Raw genomic sequence first — 11,899 nt, forward strand, 5'->3', positions numbered from 1 at the left:
GGAAGGGGGCAGGAAAGAGGGGACAAGGTGGGAGGTGAGAAGCCTGGGAGAGGGAGACAACTTTTAACTTTTCTTCCTTTTCTTTTTAACATTTTTTTATTTTTTATTTTATTTTATTTTTTACAATTTATTCATTATATATATGCCGATTGAAGCCCCTCCCCCTCAAAACTTTTAAATTTTCAGTGACTGCTTGAGTGGTTGGGCCTGCCTAGTTTCTTGAAACTAGAATTCTTCCTCAAAATATATCTCTATTTGAAAAACCTCTCCAAGCAGAAAAAGTTGAAAACCAGAGGAGCCAGCAAATTAGACTGAACAGAACACAAGTTCCTATTTTTAAAGGCATGTACTTCCTGGGGCCCAGATTCCACTCTTCCTGTCTGAGGTCCTCTGCCAGGATCTGTGTAGTCCAAGGCCAGCAACCGAAGTGTCAGTGCTTGGGGATAGAACGTGAGAGAGCTGACCTCAGAGTACCTGTGGACCTCCTCCGTGGAGGCCTCTCTCCTCCAGTGTCTTCCTTTTGAACTTGTTTGTCTGTTACTGTGCTAAAGGTTTTTTCTGGGTAACTATAAGCAACAGATCTTGTTAGTTCCTCTTAAGATTGCCCACTGCTCCCCACCCTTATTTCTCACCTCCCAGTATCCTGTTTGTCTCCCTGACTCAGTTCCCCTGCCCCACCCCTAACCCCTACCCAGCTGCCAGTCCCCAGCCATGTTTTTCTTCCCTCAGTTAACACGTTTTAGCTTTTTCCGTCTTACTGTGTCTATCACAGACGCATCTCTCCAGTTTTTAATCCAGTGAACCCTGTGTTTTTCTCTCATGCAAATGCTTGAGGCATAGTTAGGTCTGATGTTTGTCTGCTCCTTCCCTCCCCTTGAGATATAGAACACGAAAATGAAGGGGACTAGGAGGAAAATGTGGGAAGAAGGAAATGTGGGCAGTTATGGTTTAGGCCTCTGTGGAGGCTTTGTGCCCAGCTGTCAGCCCAGCCACTCAGCTACTCCACGGGTGTTCTGATCCCCCCCCTTCCCCAGCCAGTTCATCGTCTGATGGCATTGTTTGGAGGCAATGGGAAGTTTCAGAGCGGGGCCTAGCTGGAGGAAGTGGGTGTTGGAGTGTGGCTCTGGGAGCTTTCTCTTTTTGCTCTCCATCCTGCGCTGTCTATGAGGCGCTGACTCTGCTCCTTCACACCTTCACCCTTGACTCAGCCTTGATCCAGATCCTCAGAGAACCAGGGGACAAGTGTCTGCACTGAAACATGTAAAGCTGCAGCAGAATATAGAGCTGGGGGCCGGAAGAAATCTGTCCCTGTATGCCCTCTTTCTCAGGGATGTGTTGCCGTTACAAGAGTCTGACTAACATGGAGAAGTTTGAATCAGGCACAGGATGTCTTTAATGGTCTCTGCCTTTCTGAAGTTATCTGCTTATGACAGGGCGGGAACTATATAACACTGTGTAGCTGTGTCCCCATCAGTATAATATTTAGTTTATTAAAATTTTAAACATTTATCGAGAGAGAGAGAGAGAGAGAGAGAGAGAGAGAGAGAGAATGCTATGGTGGTCTTGTGGAGGTTAGCAGATAACTACAACTTTTTGGAGTTGGTTTTCTCCTTCCACCATGTGGGCTCAAGGAATCAACCTGAGTTCCTAAGGGCTGGCAGCAAGCATCCGCATCTACTGAACCTTTTCGGCGGCTCAGTTTGTTAGCTATTAAAGAATATTTTAATAGGGTACACGGCACATACCTGTAATCTCGCCACTAAGAGGCTAATGCCATGAGTTCCGTCTAGCCAGCCAGGGAGTCCAAGGCAACCCCATGCCAGAGTGTGCAACCTTGTTTCAAAAAACACCAGAACCAAAGCAGACAAACAACAAGTTCCAGTGCTCTACCCAGCCGGTGAGCGTTTACAACCTGTGTGACATAATCACCTTGTATTGAGAAGATGTTTATTTCTGCTCAGTTTTGAAGTCCCAGCCTGATACCAGTTGGGTCCTCCCTTCTGGGCCCTTGTAAGGTGGTACACAAGGACGGTGGGCCCAGGATTAGGAGGCCAAAAGAGCTAGGAAGGGCTGAGTGCGCCACCGTCCTGCTTGCAGGAATACCCCAGTGCGTGAAAACTTCTTGCTAGCCCAGACTTTCAGAAATGCCACATGTTCTGACAGCATCATCTAGGGACCAAGCCTTTGCCACAAGTGTCTCTGGCGGAAATTCAGTCCTAAACTATACCATGAACTATGTGGACTTGGGCTCAACTATTATTCTTTTTGACATTGCTATGGAAAATGGGTCTATCAGCCATATGGAACCTAGCTCTTCAAAATGTTCAGGTTTGTAAGAAATATTGTGGTGATCTGAATAAAAATGGCCCCCATAGGCCCCAAGGGTGTGGCAGTATCAGGAGGTGTGGTCTTGTTGGAGTGAGTGTGGCCTGGCTGGACGAGCTGTGTCACCTGGGGGTGGACTTTGAGGGTTCAAACGCTCAAGTCAGGCCCAGTGTCCCTCTCTCTCTTCCTGCTGCCTGCTGATCTGACCCAAATGTAGAACTCTAATCTCCAGCACCATGTCTGCCTGCGTGTCACCGTGCTTCCAACCGTGGTGATAAAGAACTAAACCTCTGAACCTGTAAGCCAGCCTTAATTAAAATGTTTTCCTTTGTAAGAGCTGTGGCGGCCATGGTCTCTCTTCAAAGCAAGATGACATCAACTAAGACAAATATTAAGTGCTTTGATGAATAGCAGGATTTGGAATAATTCGCTCTCTAGAACAAGTGAATAAATAATTCTGCACAGTTGTCACAGACAAAAAATATACTTTTAAAAAGAAGAAAATTTTGTCTCTCAAAATATTTACATTTATCTATCTATCTATTTATTTATTGTGTGTGTTTGTGTAAGTCAGACAACAATTTAAGGAGTAAACACTTTGCAAACTCACCGAGCACAACCAAACAGTAATTTGTGTAATTTTAGAAATGGAAGATTCAGAAGATGCAGAAATGAGTGATGGTGGAGCCCTAAGCACGTGCTGGAACCTTTGACTACTTATGATGTTGTGGATACTCGTAAAATGAAGACATCCCCAGGCTGACAACAGGCCCCTGTCAGCATGTGTTTCTGTGCTGTGGGGCAAATTTTCCAAACAACCAATGTTCCTTCACTCAGTGCTTTGAAGGCCAGGCACTCAGAAACGGACGGAACAAGCCTTGTTGAGGATTGTCAGCATTTCCCAGGGCGGAGACTCTTGGCCCAGTTTCTTTCGCGCACAGGTCTCTAGGCCTTCCCTCTACTGTGGCGTTGGAGAGCATCTCTCCGAGGTCTGAGCTTTGGGGCTTTGCCATTACAAAGTTGTAGCCTTGCTCTAGTAAGTGGTGTGATGTGGATAAGGACAGAATTAAACCACAATTCTTATATTTTTTGGTTTTGAGCCTAGCTTTTAACGGCTGAACATCCCTGGAGCCCAAGTTACACTTCTTAAGATCCTCTTTTCTTCTATACATGGAGGAAAAGTATGCTGAGGTGTTTCAAAAAAAAAGTCCTCGTTGAGCTGGGTGATGAGTTGGCACACACCTTTAATCTCAGCACTCTGGTGGATCTCTGAGTTCTGGGCTAGCCTGGTGTACAGAACAAGCTCCAGTATAGCCAGGGCTAAACAGAGAAACCCTGTCTCAAACAAACAAACAAACAAACAAACAAAGTCCTAGTTGGTTTAGTCCAGTCCCTTTGGTCCTGTGACCTGACAAAGCTGCACTGTATACTCCGGCCCAGCGAAGCCTGTGTCTGACACCAACAATGCTGCTGGTTATGTTACTTCAGTTCCAGATAACGATCTTTCTGTTCCACTGTCTTCAGAAGCCAGGGAAGGAAGGCCAAGTTTACTGAGCTTATTTTAAAGAAAACCTTTCCTGTGTCATTGTTTTTCAAAAGTGTATCAAATTTTCTTTTCCAATCTAAAACTGAATGCATGCCCCCAAAATATTTTAAAATTTGTTTTTAGACTTTAGGTTATGGTATTCCCAACTTGAGTTTTCCAGCTAAATGGACCTCTATCCATTGATTATATTCTTATGAGGCCAAGGGCTTTAGTTTTTGTTTGGTTTGTGTTATTTATAACATCTGTATTTAACAGATAGTCCTAAATTATTTCCTTTACTGTGGATTTTTTTTTAATTAGCCTTGCTTTCACAAGGCAAAAAGAAAGAAAAAAAAAAAAAAAAAGAAAGAAAACAGTTTCAGATTCAGAATTGTTCTTCTCCATGGAAATCTTTAGTAAAAGGTAAAAGATTACTATGACCTGAAGAGAAACTGAAGTATGTATATAAATTGCTTTTAAATTTAAGGATCAGTGCCCACAGAGAGAATTTTTGGGCTATCACTGAGAGAGTGCATGTTTCTACGTATAGATTTGATATATTGTCACATATCACTTCCTTTGATACTTTGAATTACATTCCTGAAAATACAAACTTATTGCCAATAGTGTCATCGCTACTGAAGAAGACAGACGTGACACCCCCACCTCTAAGGCTAAGCACCCCTCACTGGCCCCGATCAGCTAGAATTTTAGTTATTGGTTGGATGCCATTTGGTGCAAAGAAATGCATCAAGTGTTTCAAGGTGATGTGAAGGTGAAATCACATGGTCCGGAAGCAACTAGAAAAACACCATGCTAACTTTTCCTAAATGCTCTGCCCTAAATCCAGAGAAGAGAATTCTCTGGTGCTGGGGTGGTCTCCCTCACACAAAGTGGAGCAGTAGAGACTGGCTTCTAGAGGCTGAAGAAAGCGCCACAGGGATCGGTTTCCTCCCTTCTGCCGTCTACCCACAACTGCATAAACATACTCCAGATGATTGCCCAGGCCAGAGAAGCAGAAATCATACATCCAAACCCTGATCTGATTATCCAAGAGAAGCAGAAATCGTATACACCCGAACCCTGATCTGGTTATCTGAGGCAAGTGCCCACTCAATCAGAAAACGAGAGCAAAGAATGGTAGGAAGCCTTGGCAAGGAAGCCTCCATTGTGGTGGTTTAAATGGGATGTTTATTATAGTCTCAAGCATGTGATTTGTCCTTAGTTCGGGTGCTCTTAGGGAAGGTTGTGAGGTGTGCCCTTGATAGAGAAGTGTTTACCAGAGGGAGGCTTTGGCGTTCTGAAGCCACAGACCCTTCCCAGCTTGTCCTCTCTGCTTCCAGACAGTGTGTTTCAGAGACGTGGGCTTCTCTCAGCAACCAGCCATCATGCCTCCTGCTGTCATGCTTCCCCATGATGGGAGCGATGGAGTCTCATCCCTCTGGAAGCATAAGGTCAAATAAACCCTTCTCTTGGTCAGGGTGTGTCACCATAGCAGCAGAAGGGTAACTGTGCAGAAGTTGGCACAGGCGGAGGCTATGGCTACGGCAGACCTGACTGTGTTTTTGTTGTTGTTTGAGGAATGTGGGAGACTCTGAGAGGTTAGATAGAAGCTGTAGGTGAAGCTTGGCGGGCCATCCTATAGGAGTCGGGAAGACTGTACCGCTCAAGATGTGTAGACTGTGACACCCAGCTGAGGACACTCGAGAGGGCAGCTGGGCTGGAGACCGATTTCGTGATATGTTGACCAACAATGTAACTGCTTTCTGCCCGTGTCCTAAGAACTTCTCTGAGGCCAAATTAAAAAGTTAATTTCTTTGGTGGGGAGGTTTCAAGGCAGCCTAATATTGATTCTATTGTATGGTTATTGGTAATCACGCTTAATGAAAGTGTGAGAGTAAATGGGGCAGAAAGAAATGCTAATGTGCAGTCTAATGTTGTAGCCAAGGCTTATGCTAAAAGGGATAAAGGAGATTGGGGAGAGGTCAATTGCTCTTCATTGGAGCAAAGGGCAAGATTCCACCTATCTAAATTTCCGGCTAGTGGAAGAAAAATGCTCACGTGACACTGGCTTTATTGTCCTAAAAGAAGCACAAGTAAAGAGTTATGGAATCCTCCTCCACATTCTCAGAGAGCGGCTGAGGCCAGACATGGAGCAAGGTAGTCCCTACATGAAAGGGCAAGAAGCCCCAGGAGGCCATTTTGTGATGCTGGAAGTGAAGTGTGTTATTTTGTTATCTAGTTATTTTGGAGACTCGATGTTAAAAATGCCAGAACCATGGGATTCAGCCAATAAGAGCTGCAAACTGGGAGTGGGACCACAGAGAAAAAAGTATTTTTCAAACATCAAAATCAGGAAGGCAGAAAGAGCCAACTAAGCCCTTTGACGCTGTACGAGGAGCTAACAAATTTGCTATTTGCCCTATTGGTGTTTGCTCTTGCTTTGCTCCATCCCTCCCTGTTAGAATGGCAATAGATACTCTGTACCATTATGTATTACAGGATGCAAATTACTTTTTGATATTACAGGGCATTGCAGTTGAGAGATTGCCTTGACTCTCAGAAGACTATGGACTTTGAAGCCATGAGGCTGCGAAAGGCTATGGGGCTTTCCAAACTGGACAGAGGCGTTTTGCATTATGATGGCCATGAGACTATGGGCGCCAGGGCGAAGGACACAGTGGTTTGACTGAGCTGTATCCTAGAGTCTCAGACTTTTGACTCCGTTGTCCCTGACTGGCGGTGCTCTTTGGAGTCAGGAGGTGTGGCCTTGCTGGAAGAAGTATGTCGCCTGAGGAAGGTTTTGAAGTTATAAAGCTTGTATATAGCTCCCGGTTTGCTCTCTGCTTTTTGCTTGTGTGTAAAGGCGTGAGCCCTTCCTCGGCTCCTGCACTCAGCATCCATCACGCCTGCCTGCTCTCATGCTTTACTAGGATGGGTTCTTTTCCCAAATACGCCCTTCCCCCTCCAAGTTGCCTTGGTGATGGTGTTTTAGCACAGCGATAGAAAAGTAATGAAAACACCCAGCATGAATCAATTAGGCATCATCCAAAAGCAGGGCCTAGGGTATCCTCACGTCACTGATATCAAGGGCAAGGCCACAGTGTTGCAGACACAGCATGCCTGCTGATTGCACGTACTACTTCAGTTCTGTATGTCCCCTTTTCTTTCTTTTTCTATTTTTACTGTGACCTTAAAGAGACTTGGGTTTGTTAAGGCTTCTTAGGTTCTTCATTCAGTGCTGGGATGACTCTACTATGTGACGGAAGCTGGTAGTCAACTCTAGCTTTCCTACCTCCTAGAGCTAGAATTACAGCTGTGAATCACATGCTTGGCTTAACTAAGCTCATTTAACTGTGTTTACTATTTAGACTTTTAACTTTCTTATTATTCTTTTTAAACTTTATTATTATTGTGTGAATATGTGCGCATGATGTTCTGTGTGTGTCTGTGTGTCTGTGCCATGATGCATGAGTGGAAGTCAGTGAAGGCTTTTAGAGGTCAGTTATTTCTTTCCACTGTGAGATCCAGGGATCAAACTCAAGGTTTTTTGTTTGTTTTGTTGGTTGTTTTTGGTTTTTCCAGATAGTGTTTCTCTGTGCAGCTTTGGCTGTCCTAGAGCTCTCTCTGTAGACCAGATAGATAGATAGATAGATAGATAGATAGAGAGATAGAGAGATAGATAGAGAGATAGATAGATAGATAGATAGACAGACAGATAGATAAACAGGTAGGTAGGTAGGTAGCTGCTATAGATGAACACATGGCTTCAGAAATGCATACTTTGTGATTAAGTTACTTTATCGTTTCCTATCAAGTCCTCTCTGTCCCTTTGTGGTACCTTTTTGGACACCAGCTATTTAGCTAAAATTCCAAGGAAGGGGTCTGCATTTGCCTCTGTAGCTCTACATGCATCGGTCTAAGGTCTAATCTCCTTTGGCAAGTCTGAAGACTCTGGGTGCATCTCAGAAAGTCCACCTATCAGATGTGGACAGATGTCCCCTTAGAGTCATGAGGGAGCAAGAAAGACCAGACCTTTACTGGGTACTGTAAACTATGAGAAAACAAGAGAAAGTATGAAACCACTGAGTTCAGACATCAGACGGTAGTCTACACAGATCCCTGGCCCTAAGAGAAAAGAAACAGGCAACATTAGCTCCAAGCTTTCTGCCTGAGTAGTTTCTGAATTCCAAGCTCAGAAGGAGAAGACATTGGCAGCCTTGCTGAGCAGATAAGATGGCAACCAGAGGATGAGAGAGCTGTGCCTAGAGAGAACTAGGTGAAGTTCTGAGAAGGAAGAATCTATGAAAAGGTGTGTGTGTGTGTGTGGGGGAGCCTCAATAAATACGAGTCATGCATAGGAGTCTTGGAGTCTTTGCTGAGCACTAGATCCGAGTTCATAAAATGACAAAGACAGTTGGGGCAATAAGATGGGTAGGCTGTAAATAAATCTCAGAGCACACAGGAAGTGGGACATCCTATAGCTCTGATTAGCTGAAGAAGAGCCCTCGGAAGGCTCAGTGGAAATTCTTCAGTCATGTGTTGGAAAGTATGGCTGAACTGTCTTTGGAGTAAAGTATACTGTAGACCCGTGGGTGGAATGTTTTTCCAAGATTTATGGGAAACAAATGCTTTATACTTGTGGGGTCTTATGGCCTCTGTCCTGCTCTTCAGAGTGAAGGCAGCCATAGGCATTTCGGAAGTGCTAATTTGAGCTGAGTTCCTTTGACATTTACTCCTGATTGTCAGCTTGATTAGACTGAGAGATACCTGATGTAGCAAGCCACACCTCTGGGTGTGTGTGAGAGGCGGTTCCGGAGAGGCTTAGCTGAGGAAGACCTACCCTGAAGGTTGCTATGATTCTCGCACTTCTGAGAGAGAGGCAGGATTAGAGTTCAAGCTCATCATAAGCTAAATAGTGACTATAGAAAAACCTATTTCCAAAAATGGTAAAGGAAATTATTCAGGCAAGATCAAAATGGTAGCCAGATAGAACTTTGAAACACAGTGTACCAAAAAGGTAAACATACGGGCAGAGAGAAAAGATTTTGTTGTGTCAGTTTTAAACTTCTTGGAAAGTTAATCGGTTATGTAAAGTAAAATTAATAATGCACTTTTGAGATTTATCAGATATGTAGAGGTAAAATGATTGGTAATATGTTAAAAGGCAGAATGAAGAAAAACAAATCCTCCAGCTGCAAGAGTTTGGTATTATGTGCACATGAAACAGTGTAGCATTATTTGACTGCTATGAGTTCAGTGGGTATTATGCAGTACAGGTGGCACCAGACCTCACGCTGGGTATGCAGACGCTCCCACTGGACAGGTACGGCCCAAAGTACTCTCAGGTGGAAAATTCTTAGCAACCCAGTACTCAGTGAAGTACGATTTGTTTCTCTCTGATTGCAGAGCTGTGTAAAGTTGTATCTTGCAGCTGGCAAGCATCTTGAGAGAGTATTATACCACCTCACTGTGGGAAAGAGCAAAACCCCAAATGTAGTTGCTATTGAATGTATACTGTGTCATCAACATCGTAAACTAAAGGTGTAAGTTGTATCACTGTAATTTGTGGACTGCCTGTACATACCTGTGTATGTATAAATGTATACCTGTGTGTATGTATGTATACCTGTATACATACCTGTATGTATGTATGTATGTATACCTGTGTATAAATACTGTGGAGATAAAATTGAATACTAAAAGGAACTAGTTAATTGAAAATAAGTAGTAGCAACCCCAGCAGTTGGAAGGCAGAGACAAGAGGATCTTTGTGAGTTTGAGGTTATCCTGGTCTACAAAGTGAGTCTAGGATAGCCAGGGCTATTACACAGAGAAACCTTTTCTTGAAAAAAAAAATCAGGAAAAAAATATGATAATTAAAAATAAGTCAAGTAGAAAGCCATTAAACAACAATTCACTTAAATTCAACCACAGGGATAATTATATTAAATGTAAGTAGTCCAAACACTCCGGTTAAAGAGCCAGAGATTGTCAAACTTCAAAAAACAAGTAAGATTCAATGTGTCCAAGAAAATCACCTTGGAGCCAGGCATGGCACACACCTGTAATCCCAGCATTCAGGAAGCAGAGGCAGTTGGATCTCTGTGAGTTTGAGGCCAGCTGGTCTACAAAGTGAGCCCAGGACAGCCAGGGCTGTACAGAGAAACCCTATCTCAGAAAAAATAAAATCACATTAAGTATATAGGCCATATGCATTTGAAAGAAAGGCATCTGTTAAAAAGAAAAGATATGTTATACAGATAAAAATTACAAGAAAGCTGGATTGACGATATTAGTATAAGACAAGGCAGACATTAGAAAACAGAACTGTTACTAGTAATAACAAGAAACTTTTCATAATAACTGAAGTGTAAATTCCACCCAAAATATATGATATACATATCTTTTTGTGCATTCTAAACACAGTACAGCTCCAAACATATGTAGCAAAAACTAATAGCACTGTAGGACTTTTTTTTTCCTTCGGGGCTGGAGAGTGAATCTGTAACCTTGCAAATGCATTCTACCACTGAGCTACAAACGCAGCTCCTCATGAAAGGAAGCTTCAACAATCTATTGTTACAGTTTCAGATTTCAACACATTTTGTGTAGTAATCAACAACCAAAGAAGACAAAATCAACAAGCATATAGAAGAGCTGATCATCATCAGCAGTCGACTGGATCTAATCGGACTTGCCCTAAAGACGGCTGAGTGCACATTCTTTTCAGGTTCACATGGGACTAACCAAAGGAGACCATATGTTCATCAGAAAACAAGTCTAAGAAAGTTGACAGTGTTACAATCATAGGGTATGTCTTTTTGACCACAATTAATTAAATTAGAAACCAATAGCAGCTATTTGGAAAAATCTCTAAATATCTGGAAACAAAACAGGACACTTCCAAACAACACAGAGATAAGGAAAATAAATCACAAAGAAACAAAATATTTTGAACTAAGAGAAAATGAAAACGTGTGTACAACTTGTGAGATGTAGCTAAGGCAGTGTGTCCAGGGAAATACGAAATATTAAATGCTTATATTATAATAGAAGAATGATCTAAAATCAATAATCTAAAATTTTACCTTGGAAAAAAGCAAGAAATGAACAAAATTAAATCCAAAGAAAGTAGAAGACACAAGATCACAAATAAAATAAAAAAGAAATGAGAGCAACAATGAAAACTAATGCTGGCTCTTGGAAATGTTCAGCTAAATCAGAACCCTCCAGCTAAACCCAAAGGGAGAGGGCACAAGTTAGTAATACTAGTAGAAAAAAAACCAACTGTGCTATAGGCACCACAGATACAAAGATAATGAAGGAATGCTATAGAGCAATTTATGTCAACAAGCGCAACAATCTAGATGAATCCATGTATTAGTCTCTTTTCTGTGGCTGTGAGGAAACACTGTGACAAAGGCAAGTTACAGAAGAGACTGTATCTGGGCTTATATGTAACTTGACAGGGATGAGTCTGTCATGGCAGGAGACATGCAGCAGGTAGCAGGCCTGGCAGGAGGAGGCTGAGATTCAGACCTTGAACCAAAAGCACGAAACACCTGCAATCCAGGAATCCTGAGTCTTTTTTTTTTTTTAAGATTTACTTTATTTTACGTTGCATTGGTGTTTTGCCTGCATGCATGTCTGTGTGGGAGGGTGCCAGATGCCCCGGAACTAGAGTTACAGAGAGTTATAAGCTGCTGTATGGGAACTGAACCCAGGTCCTCTTGAAGAACAGCAAATGCTCACTGCTGAGCCCTCTCTCTAGCCCCTTGAGGAGTCTTTCAGAACCCTTTGAGGTAAAGGATATTCTTTCAGGCATGTGAAGGCTGGATAAGCTTAGACAGACACTGAAGAGCGTCTCCTACAATTTGAACCTTCATCTGTCTAGTGCCTGAAGCTAAAAAATGCTTTTGGGGACCTGTTAAACTATTTTCTGTAGCCCACTACTGATCTTCTGCCAAAGCACTTTGATTCCCGCCAGAGAATAACTAGTTGGTTTCAATATTCCTGGGCCCAGAAGCACTAACTGTTACTAACATA

The 11,899-nt window shown here is 42.8% G+C and overlaps 1 pseudogene; it reads right to left on the minus strand.

Annotated features, from left to right (window-relative positions):
* Positions 1 to 4,215: 4,215 nt before the first annotated feature.
* Positions 4,216 to 4,310, minus strand: LOC132646933 (U5 spliceosomal RNA; annotated as a pseudogene).
* Between the last annotated feature and the right edge of the window lie 7,589 nt (positions 4,311 to 11,899).

The sequence above is a fragment of the Meriones unguiculatus genome, chromosome 12 (assembly GCF_030254825.1).
Source record: "Meriones unguiculatus strain TT.TT164.6M chromosome 12, Bangor_MerUng_6.1, whole genome shotgun sequence".
NCBI lineage: Eukaryota > Metazoa > Chordata > Mammalia > Rodentia > Muridae > Meriones > Meriones unguiculatus.